The sequence below is a fragment of the Aythya ferina genome (assembly GCF_964211825.1).
Source record: "Aythya ferina genome assembly, chromosome: 1".
Taxonomy (NCBI): Eukaryota; Metazoa; Chordata; class Aves; order Anseriformes; family Anatidae; genus Aythya; species Aythya ferina.
This window is the reverse complement of record NC_140296.1, coordinates 173,148,373-173,154,372: the sequence shown is the minus strand read 5'-3', so window position 1 is coordinate 173,154,372 and position 6,000 is coordinate 173,148,373. Positions and strand designations below refer to the sequence as shown.

At 44.8% G+C, this 6,000-nt stretch overlaps 1 protein-coding gene across 2 annotated transcripts in view; it reads left to right on the top strand.

The window, feature by feature from the left end:
• The first annotated feature begins 458 nt into the window (after positions 1 to 458).
• The window catches only part of SLC16A7 (solute carrier family 16 member 7), an 80,208-nt gene continuing 74,666 nt past the window's right edge, over positions 459 to 6,000 (top strand). The window contains exon 1 of one of the 2 annotated variants that reach the window (XM_084537426.1): positions 459 to 1,101. The gene's annotated coding sequence lies outside the window, so the exon portion shown is untranslated. The remainder of the gene's footprint in view (positions 1,102 to 6,000) is intronic. The other variant, XM_084537425.1, reaches the window with a different exon arrangement.

Here is a 6,000-nt window from a genome sequence, read left to right as displayed (position 1 = left end):
AAAGTTATATATATATAAATAAATAATCCTGATAACCATATTTACTTTTGCAACACCACTTCAACAACTGTAATTACTCTCTATGCTTCTTAGACTACTTTAAATGTTCTGCATAAAGTGCAACCCTACCTGTGTGAGTAGGCATTACGGTAAGGGCTTTAATTATGCAATTATGTGGTTATGTTCTGCAGTTTTCCCCATGAGCCTTTTAGCCTCAAGGATAGGATTTTAGGAGAATTTAGTGGCCATTCTCATTAATATGTTCGTGACATACACAAAAAAGTTGTGTAACTTTTTTTTTTTTTTTGGGGGGGGGAAGAAGAGGGGATTGACTTTTGGAAGGCGAGAAAAGGGGATTGAAGGGAGAGATGACGATTTTCATCAAGAACTCATTGTTGACGGGCCTGTTTGATGAGATGAAGTTCCCATATTTTGGACAACAAGCTCGCTGTGATGTATTTATGTATTTATTTTTTTTTTAACGTACAAACTGAGTGTTTCTTTCTGCAACCTCCGCGTGGAACAGCTAGCGATCTCAAACAGCCCCATAACGCCAATTCCTCGGCCCTCCGCGCCCCGGAGGGGCGGAGGACGGGGTGGTGCCGGCCGCGGGGGGGCCGGACCCGACTCGCCGTGCCAGGAGCGAGGTGCACAGCGCGGTACGCGGCCGCAGCCGCCACCCCCGGCGAGGTCGCGGGGCAAGGCTCCGCGACCCGGCGTGGGCAGGTGGCGGGGGGGTGATGCTATCGGGCGGGGGCCGGGCGCTGGCTCGGTGTCGCCGGGCTGGGCGCCGCGCCCCCGCCGGCCCCGCGGAGCCGGGTTGGGCAGCCCGGGAGGCGTCTCCTCGGCAGCCCCCGCCCCACCGCGCCGGTGCCGAAGCGCCTCGGCCGCTCCCCCGCGGCACCCCCGGGATAGCGGCGCCCCGTCGGCCCCGCAGCAGCAGCAGCAGCACCCGGGCCTCCCTCCTCGCGGCTGTGCTGCCGAGGACGCCTCATGGGGGAATAAATAAATTAATAGCCCCGCTCACCCCTCACCCCCCCGCGGCAGCGCGAAAGGGAGCCGGCGGCCGCGGGATTAGATCCAGCCCGAGCTAGAGAGCAGGTAACGTAACCTACCCGCCAGGAGGGAGGAGGAGCAGCGAGGCCGCTGAGGTCGCCCCCGCCGGGGAGGGCTGCGGGGGACGGAGACGGGGCTGCCGCAGCCGGGGGGCGCCGGCGTTGTCGTCGTCCCCCCTCCCAGCCCCCTGGTTCCTCGCGGGAGGGCGGCTGCCCCGCCGCAGTGTCAGTCACACACACGCCCACGAGCCGCCGCCCACGCAGGGACGGGTGGATGGACAGGCAGACAGAAGGACGGACAGATGCGCTGCCCACCCCCCTTCCACCCCGCGGTACCGAAGCATCCGCTGCCAGAGAGACGCCCCTGCGGGCTCCGGGCTCTGACAGCGGTGCCGAGGCCGCGGCTGCGGGGTGGGGGAGCGCAGCCCCGTCCCTCCCCGGCACTGCCGGGCGCGGGGGCAGCGCGGGCGGGCGGGGGGAGCGAAGTGCCGGCGGCGGGGCTGCCCCGTGTGGCGTCATCAGCGCCGTGAGTGAGGGGCCGTGACGTCACAGCGCAGCGGTCGGGGTGACCTTGGGCAGGGGGCTCCGGGCGGACCCCGATGGTGGCCCCCAATGGCCCCGGGTCGGGCTGCTCCGAGCCGCGTAGCGCTGGTGGTGACATCCCCAAAGGCTGCTGGGTTTGGCTGGGGGCCGTGCGGCGAGCTGCCTGCGAGGCTCGTGCCGGAGCAGGGAGGGTGCCCCTTCTCCATCTTTATTTCTCCTTGGCCTCTGTAGCACAGAGGGGACTGTGGCCAGGGGCAGTTGTAGGCTTGTCCCGAGAGAAGAGCAGTTCTCCATGCTCACAGTGTTTTCTGTGCCCTGGCTTTGTGGTTGCTGAAGTAGCCCCAACAAGACACTATAAACAATCATAAAACAGCCCAAGAAGCCGTGCTGTTTGCACTTTGAAGACCAGAGTGTCTCCCGGTGCTCCTGGGAGGGCAGGCTGCCACACAGTTCTGCAGGCCCGCAGCATTCATGTGGATTCCCTGCTGCTTCTTAAGTCAGAGGTGCACAAGAAAATAAACCAAAGTAAAATAACATTTAGAGAGAGCAGTTTTTTCAGGCACCAGTCTGAGCTTTCAGTAAAGAAGAAATGTTATTGAAATTATTCTTGCTTTTCCCCAAAACAGCCTTCTGAGGGATGCTGATGCCTCATGGAAGCATCCATTCCTGTTTCATTGGTCTCTATAATAATCACTCCTGTTTCCATAGTGACATCCACCTGTGGGTCTCACGTTACTTATCAAATAGTAATGAAAGAGGTGCTTGCAGCTCCCATTGCACGAATGGGGCCATAAACTTAACCGCACACCAATCAAGCCAAAAATATATTGCCTCAGCTCTGTCGAGATGAATCATGATAAGAAAGTTAGTCTTCAAGACAGAGGGAGGTAGACTGATATCAAAAGGAAACAGAAAACCGACAAGTAGTTCAATAAAACTGGCGAATGCTTTTATGTATACATTTTAAATCTGCGAATAAAGTATAAACAATTCCCTTCTTATTTTAAAAGACAGTGCTCTCCTCTCTTCTTCCATGCCTACTTTGAATACTGTACGTGAGAATGAGTGCTGAATATATACTCCTTCCACAAAGAGGAAGAAAGTATATTCCAATATTTTTATTATTTGTGCAAGTTATTATAGAACTACGCATATCTGTAATCACTGAGCTAACTTAGTTTGGAACACAGTCCTTTAATGTAAGTGGCTTCAGAGCAAAGCGGCTAATTGTTTTGGATAGGGCAGAGAGTGGTAGCTGGAGGGCTGGAGGTTGTGTGTTTTTTTTTTTTTTTTTTTTTCTTCTTTTTTTTTCTTGTGGTTGCACTGAGTGATTTTGGTTGATGAATTCAGCACTATTTTTTCAAAATGATAGAGATGTGGGTCTTAGTGGATTGCAGAAAACTAAATTCCTACATTTTATGGATAGGAAGACTTTCGATTACATGCTCATACAACTGATCTGAAGAGGTGTTTTACATGTAAAGTGGTGAAGGAACGGTAGATAGAAACTTTTGGGGCAGACTTTTTTTTTTTAAATATCCTCTTCAGTATTCGTTGTTTCTTAAGTAAATTATCTTGTCTTCTTTTTATGACATGCAGGTGGTTTTGCTTTCAGTAACTCTGGTTATTATTGGGCCCTTTCCAGTTTAAGGGAAGAGGCTACAGCTCACCTGATTTTTTTCCTATTGCAACATCAGGAGATACTTGTGAAGAGTTGAATTTTTCTTGAGTAGATTCCCGCTTTAGCAAATACAGTATCTGTATACAATTCTGAATTAACTCTATCCCTTAAACCCGCTAGAGTTAATGCTGTCCATTTTATTATTTGAAGATCAAGAAAAAGAAGAATAGTATTTGGTTATACTAATTACCTGTGATATTAAATGAATTTAATGTTTCAAGGTCAGTATGTCTATGAAAAAGTAATTTTCTTTTGATATTTATTTAAAAAAAAAAAAGGGTTAGGTCATTGCAATTAATCGCTGATAGGGAATGTTACTAGTTTCTGTTCCTGTACATGTAATACATATGTGGCCTAAAGTTTGCACAACACCAAGGAAAAGGTTACATAGGAAAACAGGACCTCACTGACCAACTGTTTTATGTATCAAGTGAATGTGAGAAGCAGGCTGCATTCCACATGTGCATCTTAGTCCAAACCTACATTCCTTGGCTTGTATGTATTTGTGAGCCATTGTGCCAACTTTCATAATTTTATTGTGAACCTTGGAACATTTAAACAAAAGTAATGGGGTTATAGGAGTAAGGGGATAATATCCATGACTTCAGGAGTACAGGCTGTTGGACTTACTGACTGGGGAACACTGCTTAGCTTTACAATCTATTGTGTGCTTGTGTGCTTCCAATATTTTTTATAGCTGTTGTTCTTAAAGTTATAAAGTTAAGTGATCAAAACAACCTTAAGCTTTTATTGAAGAACAAAATTTTAGCTCACCAAATCATGGTGGCTGACAAACACTTTCTCTCTTTTTTTTTTTCTCCCCTTGCAGTCTCAAGAATTTTAGTTTATAACTTTTATGTCTGGGGGGAGGTGATTCATGATCTCGTTTTGTTGATTATATTTTTGATTTTAGTTTATACAGTAGTGCTAAATAGTTACTTTACTTGTTATCATCAAGGTCAAGTCACCAGTTACTTCCTAATAATTTTTTATTTTCAGGAGATGATGCTTTCCTGTCTTGTGACACTTGCAGTAATATGTAATCAGGGATGTGCATGAAGAGTGTTTGCTGGGGGAGAAAAAAAAAAGTGAATAACCATTTCCCAAAGGATATTGACATAACTAGGGCAATTAAAAAAGTTCCCCCAAAAGAAAGAGGAAAACTGTTGGAAAAGAATGGGACCTTATCTTGACACTTCATGGTATATTCTTCCCATTGGTGGCTGTAAGACATAAGATCTTAAGAAAATTGAATTAATCTTAATTAATTAATTAAGCACTTAAGCACTAGAGAATAAACTTAATCCTGAAATTATTATTTATATATATATTTAGGTTTAGCTGCTGATGTGTTTTGTTTTAACTTGGTGTCATAGTTATTCAATGTGAAGTACTGAATGTATTTCAGTTCTACCCAGCAAGAAAGTGGTGTTCTGAATAATGGTGGAAAACTTACAGAATTCTCAAATAACTTTATACAGTAGGAAACTTGTACTGCAAGCCAACTATTGACAAACTGTAGAAAGCCCAAACATTACACGAACAGGAATATTTCAGAGTAGGTGGATGTGACATTCCGTTCATATGGTTACCATGAGAGATAATGACAGTGTGTGATTTTAACAGTTGAAGTATAAACCTCTGCAGACTTGAGTTGCCCAAACACATGCAGGGTTATTTAAATGGTGCTTACTTTCCTCCATTCTGAATACCCCTCAAAAGAGCACTTTCCAGTTGTTTTGACAGTATTTATTTCACTTTTAGCTCTCTTTCAGGTTTTCTTACGGAGGACTCAGCTGTAGGTGATGATCAAGGTGATGATCAATCTGAGAACATTCAGAAAGCACATGCTATGCAGAAGACAGCTCAGAACATCTCCTGTACTCATGGTTTCTCTTATCTTTCTCTATATTTTTAAAGTGTTCTGATCCTTTAGAGTAGCTTTCCACACCTGCTTGCAGACTCCTGCTGTTCCTTCAGGCATGTGCATGTCCCTCCCATCATATGGCCTCAGTGGTAGCAGACTGTTGGCAGCATTCCTGGTTTTGACACACAGGGATAACAAGTATTAGACAGAGTTGTAATTGTGTTCAAAGTGTATTTGGCATCAAAGAACTTTTTCCATTTGCTGTCACTATGATGGTGATAATGATAGTATGATGATGTATGTTGCCTCATGCATGTGGTCCACGCAACAGAAATTGGTAAAAAGAGTCACAAAACAGCACTACATAATCCCTAAGCATAGAAGTGATTTTATTTTCAAATAAATATATTTTTAATTTACATTTTCACATTTATGCTTAACAACATGCTTCCCAGTATAAGAAGCTACCAATCATTTAGATATTCTTGAAGTCTATGGAACAAGCAAAAAGGAGAAAATAAAGGATGAAATCTCAAATTGTTTCAACGTCATACTGTGAACTTTCAGGCTTATACTTCTCAGTGCTTGTTTTCCAAATTAAAAAAAATATTGAAAACAAATGTGTACGTTACAGTGAAAAAAACACACATGCAACATGCATATTTTATTTCTTTAAACAAAACTGGATTCTCTTATAACTTATTTGATTGGTATTGGAGATAAAAAAAAAATATGTTAGAACTTTTTAACACTAGAAATGAAGTATTTTGTGGCCTTTTTTTTCTATTTTCTCGGATAATTGTATAAATATTTGGCAGTGAGGGTTAGAATTTTTGAAGTGACATAGGACTATG